The sequence below is a fragment of the Seriola lalandi genome, unplaced genomic scaffold (assembly GCF_002814215.2).
Source record: "Seriola lalandi dorsalis isolate HSWRI2012SDOR001 ecotype SW California unplaced genomic scaffold, Sedor1 jcf7180002054543, whole genome shotgun sequence".
In the NCBI taxonomy this organism is placed as follows: Eukaryota; Metazoa; Chordata; class Actinopteri; order Carangiformes; family Carangidae; genus Seriola; species Seriola lalandi.
Genome location: NW_019525096.1, coordinates 301,523 through 311,742, shown reverse-complemented (window position 1 = coordinate 311,742; position 10,220 = coordinate 301,523).

The window sequence follows — 10,220 nt, the reverse complement described above, 5'->3', positions numbered from 1 at the left end:
AGAGAGAGCAACGAGGAGAGCAGAGGTTTTTTTTCCAGCTGAGAAAAAGACAACTTTAGATTTGCTGGTCAAATACAATCATTATTACGCTGATGATACCGCTTTTTATACCCGCACCTACCACAGCTACCACAGCTGATCAGACCAAGTTGGACTGAGACTGTGAGTGGAAATAAAAATGATGTAACGTGTAAAGTTTGAGTTCTCTCACCTACAGATCAAGAAGCTTCTTCTTATCTTTATTAAAAATATGTTATAAAAATGTTTTTCTACTCGACGGACGATCAATATCACAAATATGTGCTGCAGAAATGAAAGTCATGGAAACAGAACCATTAGCTTCTTGGTGAAAAACAGTACAAATATGGGCTAATAATAATAATAATAATAATAATAATAATAATAGAACAAATACATGAAATATGAAGAAATAAAGGAACAGAAGATATCTGTAATTTGCTCGTTTGGCCCCCTAGTGGCGGAGGATCCTTAGCTTTTATACACTTAGAGCCGGCTTTGATTATGCTTTTATGAAAATGCGAGAACAATCAACAAACTGAAAAGTAACTGCAACATGCAAGAGAGTAGGTACGTTTTTATCCGCTTGAATTTAAGTGCATTTTTAAATTTCATTATAAAATGTCTCCAAAGACAGTTAAAGGCCTCCACTCCGCTGAAATACCAAAATAAAAGGAAGTGTTATTAGTGAATTACTAGTGTCTGAACAAAGACATTTACTAGCTTTTTCAGAGCTTTCAACCACATGTCATTGTCTTCATTCAACAAATATGAGTGGGTCAGGTGTCATCACGTGAAAATAGGTCAAGTGACAGTAAGAGTTTGGATTTTTTTTTGCTCCTATTTGACAGTTTAGAGAGAAACAGGAAACACTGGCTGAGATAGAAGGGTGTGACATTCATCCACTACCACCTTAAAAACTACAACGCCCAGTCGTCTCACACTACTCACACTTTAATTACATTTAAAATATAATCATTTAGCAGATTATACAAACACATCTAAACTTTAACCTTTATTTTCTTTTATCAGAATAGCGATACGAATGTAAAACAATGATAATACTGATTTTTGATGATATAAAAGAGCCTGAGATGAATGTCAGTTTCTAATTTGGTTACCACTTTTGTATTTAGAGCTTCGCCCTGACTTTCCAGGTGAAGGAAGTCAGTGAAGGTCAGTTACACTTGATTATAAAACACAAGGATTTGTAACGTATTTGTGTTACAGCTGAGATAAGAATAAGACAGTAAAATCTCCCTGTTTCACGCTGGATTCTGAACAAACTGTATAATTCAGAAGCTGCAATGGAATCTGTCCATGTGATCCTCCACATTTGGCCACAATCCACAGGAATAATAAAAACAACAAATAAAATAAAAAATCAAAGAGGCAGCAGCAGCAGCATTTTTAAAGAGCCTGCTCACTCCTCCAAACTTCTCCACATTCCTGCCCTCTGGGAATAATCTGTCTTTATTTCTAATGAATTGCACTGAGACACACATGTACCCCCCCATCAACAGATCGCAATCTGAATCCAGCAAGGCATGTCTCATAAATTATGCGCTCCCTGAGCTTTTGATAAGCTAATAGACGTCTGAGTGGAGGCAAATTGATGCTGCGCTCGTGTGATTCAGACACTGGGACACGATTCAGTATTGATTAATGTTTAGCAGGGGCCGAACGGTGGCCCATCCTGAACATCACACCTCTGTTTATACGACAGAGCAGTTTCCTCTCCATTGTTCATTATTCATTAGTCATCTGGACTGCCTGTGGGACTCCCTCCCATCTGCTACGGCTCCATTTCCATATGCCTGGCTCGACCAAGCGAGGCATACATCTGATATGTGGAGAGAGGGAGAGAGGGAGGGAGAGAGAGGGAGAGAGAGAGAGAGAGAGAGGGAGATAGAGAGGGAGAGAGAGAGTATAAATTCATCTCTTTTTCTTGCTCCCTTCATCTCTCTTTCAAAAGGTAATGCATTCATTGATGTTATCATTGGGGGAATGGATGAAATGATAAAAATGGAAATAAATTGCAGCTTTGAAGAGAGACAGCAGAGTACTGGGACACAACAGGACTGGTGTGGGAAGAGAGAAGTGTGTTTGAGTGCTGCGGGTGGGCGGCATGGGAGGGAATTTAAAAAAGAAAAGAGAAAGAAATGTATAATTAGGAGTTGGCCGAGCAGTCTGCCTACATGGGAATTCACGTCGAATAATTTGACACAGGAAATGGTAAAAAAAAAAAAAGAGAAGAGATTCACAGACGTTTTAACACTTATTAACGCCTTTATCTCAGTTTCAGACCAAAAAAAAAAAAATGCAGGAAAAAACTTTATTATTAAGCCTTAAATGAAACCACAGAACCACTACTACTTTTAGGAAACTGTAACTTTAATATATTCATGCAAAAAATAGAAATCCAGTAAGTGAGTTTCAGTGTTCCTGCAGATTCTTGATACTTGTGCTGAATTAATGAAATTTGCACCACAGCTTCTCCACGTGATGCTGCTGGATACTGAGATACAGCTGTGACTTGTGTTTGATATCATTTGTGACAGAAACTAGATTAAACTTTGTTTTTTTTTATTTAAAAAAAAAGGTACATCCCCATGCTCTCTAAAATGAAATGAAAGTAAAGCCACATACTTCCTGAATGCTCAGTTTAAAAAACATAAAAGGGGAGAAAAGTGTATTAAATGCTGATTTAGACGACGGGACACTGAACACTACAGAAACCTTGAAGGAGGTTTTAAAACATAAGGATTATAACAACCTATAACAGACCTTGCAACTTCTCTCAAGGTTTTCTCAACTTTTTTCTCAGGGTTGTTTCCCGAGATTGTGGATCAGCTTTGTAACATCTGCTCAAAACAGTTGATGCCGCATTCATGTTCCCATTTCCTGAAGTTGGGAAGCATAGACTGTAAATAAAGATGGACGTAGCCTCCATGGTGTCACCCAAAGGTTTTTCTGAAGAGCGGTTTTGAAGCTCAGAGTGAGCAGGTCCGCCATCGCCATCTTGGCGTTGCCTGACTCCACCTCAAACTCCCAGCTGATCCAAAACTGTCAATCAAAGTGGCCACACCCTCAATTATGCTGAACTTTAAGCCTTAATAAAATTTAAACTGGTGATTATATAAAAATTCTCATTAATCAAACATTTATTTATGTCCGCCAAGTTTCTGCGTCAACAACAACCAAAATTTTCCCCCGACTTTCTGAGTTGTTGTTCTGACTTGACGGGGCGTTCACCTGAAGTGCATGAAACTGTGTGTAGAAGCAAATTTAAATATTTGTAGAAATATCCCTCTGAGGGACATTTATTTCCCATGTTTGTCCATTTACAGCCTTTAGCAGCTGATATTGTGTGTTAAAAAACACACAAAACTTTAGCTCAACAGGGGGCAGCTGAGTATGAGCCAGAGAGTCTCCATGGGCTGATACAACAGGGGATAAATCCTCTTATTTCTGATACGGTTGGCACTGGATTTGTTTGTAGATTTGTTTATTTGTAGGGGAAAGAGCAGATTAATCAACGATGACATTTAAAAATTTCAACAGCTAATTTGCAATGGTAGCACTAACATTTCTTTGTTAGTTAAAAACTGTAGAAAAACAAACTCTGTTTTGTTGGTTTTGTAAAGGTGGAGTCATTAAGCCGTAGAGGCCCCCAACCCAAAATTTCACCTAGGGCCATAAAAGAAAGTCTAATACTTCAATAACATAATCGCACTTGGTTGAAGTTGCATCGACATTTCTAATAGGAATTTACTCCAGCTTAAGGTTTCCCTTTGTCTTCCAGGGTAATATTGATCCGTATGAAACATACTGTATGTAATCAATCAAACTGCCTCATATCCATCATATCATACGTGGATGACATTGACTGACTGACACCAGATTTTTAATCAGGGACTGAATTGATCCCAGATAGTTTGTCTCTCCTATTAAAGGTGTAATAGAAACCAGAGTCCGATCTCCATAGTGTTTCCATTTCTTAAGAGTAGAAACACAACAATGGAAAAATACTCAATTAAAGATTTTGTATTTTAAGATGTAAGTTAAAGGTCTCATATGTTACACTTCACCAGTGTTTTATTGAAGTGTTGATCCATCAGAAGATATATTTGTGGTTTTAAGAACCAAACCCATCTTAGTGTAGTTTTACATCTCCTCTCTCAGGCTTCTCTCTGGAGCTCTAGTAACAACAGGTCTGTGAGCCAATCAGACGAGAGGAGGCTCTGAGCCTCTCTTCTGATTGGCTGACTGTTTTCTGAGTGTTCAAATAAAAATATAGCAGATTTCAGGTAAAACCAAATCTTGTAAGGTTTGGACAGTGGTTCCAGGTGGGCGGGGCTTGGGGCATGACTTGGAGCAGTGACTGCTTTGTTGTGACATCACAAAGTTACAGGAAGTCCTGACGGCTGGTTTTAAGGCTCAGTTTCTGAATACAGGCTGTGTGCATTTCTCTGTGGACTGAGGCTTTGATACTTTCACAGTATTAATATAGAAGCTAGACCTGATCTATAATCAAACACATGGACAAAGACATTTACACTGGAGGAGCTTTAAAAAGAATGTCATAATGTCTGTAACTAAAGCATCAGATAAATACAGTGGAGCAGAAACTGAATTACAGTACTTGAGTAAATGAGTAGATAGACTTATAGTTACCTCAACAATCATCGAACCGACACAAAGTCAGAGTCTGACTTCACTTCTCGCAGTGAGATGTTTGAAGTGGACCCATCAGCCACTTCACCGCTTTGAAAGGAAAATGAGGGGATTATCAGCGGCGGTAATCTCATGTCGTTCTGTCATAGAAGACGACACCGTAGAGGGGGCTTAACACTGCGTGTGTGTGTGTGTGTGTGTGGCAGGGCTGTCGGTACTGTGAAACCAGACCTGTGTTGATGGTTGGGAGGGGGCGGGGAGTGGGGAGTCCATCTCTGGAAGCTCGATTAAACACAGCTCTCCTCTTCCTTGCTGCGTCAGGGAAATTTAAAACCTCGCCTGAGTCACAGACGACACATTAGCATGCATAACAAATAAGACTGGGCCCGTGTATCTGGCTGATCCTGAACTTTTATCCAATATCAGATATCTGAGCACCAGTGTCATCAACTTCTGATTCGCCCCAAGTTTCTTTTTTTGAGCAAAACTGCAGGAAATTAGCAAGAAAAACCTGCAGAGACATTTTCCTTCCTCGCACTAGACTTTCTTTAGTTTCATGTTGACGTAGTATCTCACAGACAATTCCTCCAATTTAAATTAAAAGCTGAATGTAATTAGCAACAGGTTTTTAGTGTCCCATACAATAAGACAGAAATTTATTGATCCCAATTTAAGTGTCACAGCAGCAAAAAGAACTACAAATACAAAGTAATATAAAAAAATCAATTCACCATTTAGTTTATAAAACATCTAAAGAGCCCATTAACAGTTCCCAGAGCCCGACGTGATTCATTTAAATTACTTCTTTGTCTGACACTAAAATCCCAAGAAAAGCAGCAAATACTCACAGTGGAGAAACTGGCACCACTAAATGTTTGCCATTGTTCATTGATAAATAACACAAATAAGTTGATGATTGATTTCCTGACAATCATTATGAGCATCTGCTACAAAGCATGAAAAGTAAGAAATAAAAACAGAGGTACTGTGCACACCAAACACAAGTGGTGACTATGAGGTGGTATTGGTTCAAGTATTAAATTTAAGAAGAGAAGAAGTGCTCAGATCATAGACTGTGAATAAAGATGGACGTAGCCTCTGTGACATCACCCACATGTTTCCGAAGAGCAGTTTTGAAGCTCAGAGTGAGCTGCGCCACCGTCGCCATCTTGGCAGTGCCTGACTCCGCCCCTAACTCCCAGGTAATCCAAAAATGGGCAAAGAGGAGGGGCGTGCCGAGACTTCCGTGCATGCTGGTTTGTCGCAGGCATACGCTCACCAACCTGTCACTCAAAGAGGCCACGCCCTCAATTCTCCATATCTTTAAGCCTCAATAAAATGTAAACAGGTGAGTTACATAAACAGATGTTATGAAGGAGGAAATCAGCTCTAGAGACCAAAACTTTTTTTGTACCAGGCTGTAAACGTTTATTTCTGCTGTAAAGTTGGACATTTTAACATGGGAGTCTATGGGGACTGACTCACTGTTGGATCCAGCCTCTAGTGGCCATTCGAAGAAGTGCAGTTATTGGTTCTTCATTTCATTTTTCAGCCCAAGAGGTTGAAGCTTGGCAAATATACAAGTACTGTAATTGAATAGTGTTTCCTCTTTATGCCACTTTACACCTACTTATTATATTTCAGAAGAGAATGTTATTACTACTACTACATTTAATACCTCTGACAATGACGTTACGTTTTCACCCGTGTCTGTTAATTTGTTTATTTGTCAGCAGGATTACACAAAAAGTTCTGAACCAATTTGGACTGAACTTGGAGGAGGGACTGGTCATTAGCCGGAGAAGAACCCATTAAATTTTGAAGCAGATCCGCATCATTAACTATGAATTTGAATTTTTTTCCATTAAATCTGGTGTATGTCGTTTGACTGCACTCTAGTTTTGGTAGCTCTGGTTACGACAGTATATGAGACATTTGTATACATGAAGTAGCTCCACTTCAACCAGCAGCAACATTAAACGCTGCTTACAAGTCAATGCATCAATATTAATAATAATCAATACGATAATTAAAGATTTAATATGATGTATTCTGCTTTTTACTTTTGATACTCTGCGATAATACTGACGTAGTTTTGAGGCTTTAAGTGAAGGATCTAAATATACTCCATCCACCGCTTCATGCAGAGATGTGTATGGTGCCTATAATAAATTATTTATGTGTCAAACATTTCATTTTGTCTCATATTTGTGTGTTTTCTTTTCCTCTCTGTTTCTCACACACGTCCTCACTCCTCTTCACACCACCAGTTTTCCTCCTACAGTGTGTTGTGTGGTATTGTGCTGCACACAGTGAGCGCTCTGCCCAGATGTTTAATGCAAAAGCAACGCAATCATCATGCTCTATTTGTGCACACAATTTTTTCTTTTTTCTTTCTTTTTCTTTTTTTTTTTTGTGGTCGTAAAATGGCCATTTTTGCTTCTCACATCTTGCACCTGCATTACATTTTTCCGCCTTGGCTGATTTCACTTTACCTGCCTTTAAAATGTTGCGGTTATTTTTCGCTCTCTAACAGCTGACTCATTTCCTTCCTCCATTCTGTCTCATCAACTGCTGCACAGCCATGTCACAGTTTAGTTATGCATCAGCTCGCTGCACTGCAAGTCTACACTTAGGTGTGCATGTGTATGTGTGTGTTGTAGTGTGTGTGTGTTGTATTCAGGTAGAAGGAGAGTGTGTGTGTGTGTGTGTGTGTGTGTGTTTGTTTCCTTTTTAGTTTAATTTATATGGTTTTCTTTTAATCGTAAAAACACTATGCATATAAAAAGCTGTGTGCTGGTATGCAATATGAATGTGCAGAAAAGATGGGGGGGTCGTGTGTGTGTGTGTGTGTAAAAAAATGGCTGGGAGGAGGAGGAGGAGGAGGAGGAGGAAGAAGGGGGGTCTGGATTGTTGCAGCAGCTGGTTGGCTGCTGGGCTGGTTTCCATGGCAACGTGTGTAAAAAGAGTACAGGCTCCGTCCCTCAGTCCCGTATCGATGCTCTGTACAAAAGAATAACGTTTTACAATTACATGCCCTCCGCTCTGTCTGTCTGAGTCTTTTTCTTTATTTATTTTTAAAAACAAAACATCTAATTAAAAATATGGGTTTTATGAACAGACAATAAACAGACTCTCATCACCAACCTGAATCACTGTGCAAGAGTAAGAAGATTTTTTTTTCCACCTGATCTCCTCATGCAAATTCATATTCTTTACAGAGAGAGGACCTGATTAGAGGAGGAGGGGGAAAAAAAAGCCTTTTCTGGATTTTCCTGCTGCTCACACTGAGCTCTTGCAGGAGGATTAATTTAGTGCAAATGCATATAGGGAAACCCACCAAAGGGACTCTTGTGGTTCTACACAAAAATACCAAAGTGTTTCTGCGAGCTTACACCTACAGTACGAACCTCCGGAGGAAATGATAGCAAGTCAAGTCAAAGTTCACGTTATCTGCGCTGACAAAGCCAGAGGTCGATGATTAGTGTCGAAATCACTCAGCTGCTTTGTACAGAGAACTTTTGTTAAAAAATAAAAACACAGAAGTTGAATTGAAACTGAAGCCGAGAACTTTTACAAAGATGCAAGAGTCAACGTCAGAAAAATATGTATGAAAGGAATCCAACAGTGTGTTTGGTAGAGGAGGCTTATAAAGACTGAGTGATGCTGTCAGACACTGTGGATTTGTTTTTTATTATCTGATTGTGAATATATTTAGTGGAAATTGAATATTTCATAACATCTTCTCATTGGTATTTTCTGATAACCTGATGACAATCTGAACGCAAATTGTTTTGTTTTTTTAAAGTGTGAAATACAGGCCCTGAGCCAATCAGAACAGAGGAGGCTCTGAGCCTCTCTTCTGATTGGCTCATTGCTTTCTGAATGATCAAATAAAAATAAAGCAGATTTCAGGTAAAAACACTCAGAGAAACCAAATCCTGCAAGGTTTGGATGGTGGGTCCAGGTGGGCGGGGCTTGGTGACTGCTTTGTTGTGACATCACAAAGTTCCAGAAGTCCTGACGGCTGGTTTTAAGGCTCAGTTTCTGAATACAGGCTGTGTGCATTTCTCTGTGGACTGAGGCTTTGATACTTTCACAGTATTAATATAGAAGCTAGACCTGATCTATAATCACACTACACATGCACAGAGACATTTACACTGGAGGAGCTTTAAATGTAGAACGGTTGAATGAATGAGACCATTGTTGTGAAGACTGTCAGCCTGGAGCGACCTCTGCACTTCATGTAGCAGGTTGGTTTTGGCAGCGGATCTGAGGGATTGCTTCACGCTACAGAAGAGAATAAGAGGTGCTGATCTTTGCAAACAAACCCCAAACCTGCAGAATCTCTGGTAAAGTCTGAGAAAACATCACTATTAACAGCTGGTCTGCGTCGATAAAAATGACAAGCAGGGATGGGAAGAAACCAACTGGATTCATGGGAAATGTGGTCTTCATTTTGAGAAATACAATATCATACACGCAAAACAGAGACAGCTATGACAGTTTCAGGAAAGTTGTTTCTTTTCCTGTTCGGGAAAAACCACCTTACATTTAAATGAAATTCATGTCCGTAACTATTTTACATCAGCAATATACAGTTTGAGGGAAATGTGATGCTGCCAACACAAAGATTTTACTTCAACATATCAGACAGAGCCTTCATATTGTACAGTACGTTCACTGTCAACATTACTCAGATGGATATTCCTGTAATATCTGCATATGGCTATAACCACGAACAAAAAAATAATATTATTTAAGATTATTTTAGTGTCAAAAGTTCCTTTCAGCTCATAGTTTAGAAATTTAAAGCAGTTTCAAATGAACCAGAACATGACGGGCGGCAAACCAAGAATAATATTCGGCTGTTGAAGGAACTTCTGTTCTGTTCTGCACGGGGACAGTGCAGTGCAGTAGAAGACAGTAAAGTACAGTAAAGTACAGTAAAGTACAGTAAAGTACAGTAGACGACAGTACAGTGCAGTAAATGACAGTACAGTGCAGTAGAAGACAGTACAGTGCAGTAGAAGACAGTAAAGGACAGTGCAGTGCAGTAGAAGACAGTAAAGTACAGTAAAGTACAGTAAATGACAGTACAGTGCAGTAAATGACAGTACAGTGCAGTAGAAGACAGTAAATGACAGTACAGTGCAGTAGAAGACAGTAAATGACAGTACAGTGCAGTAAATGACAGTACAGTGCAGTAGAAGACAGTAAATGACAGTACAGTGCAGTAAATGACAGTACAGTGCAGTAGAAGACAGTAAATGACAGTACAGTGCAGTAAATGACAGTACAGTGCAGTAGAAGACAGTAAATGACAGTACAGTGCAGTAGAAGACAGTAAATGACAGTACAGTGCAGTAGAAGACAGTAAATGACAGTACAGTGCAGTAGAAGACAGTAAATGACAGTACAGAGCAGTAGAAGACAGTAAATGACAGTACAGTGCAGTAGAAGACAGTAAATGACAGTACAGTGCAGTACCTGCCACACCAGACAGTAGAAAGCAGTACAGG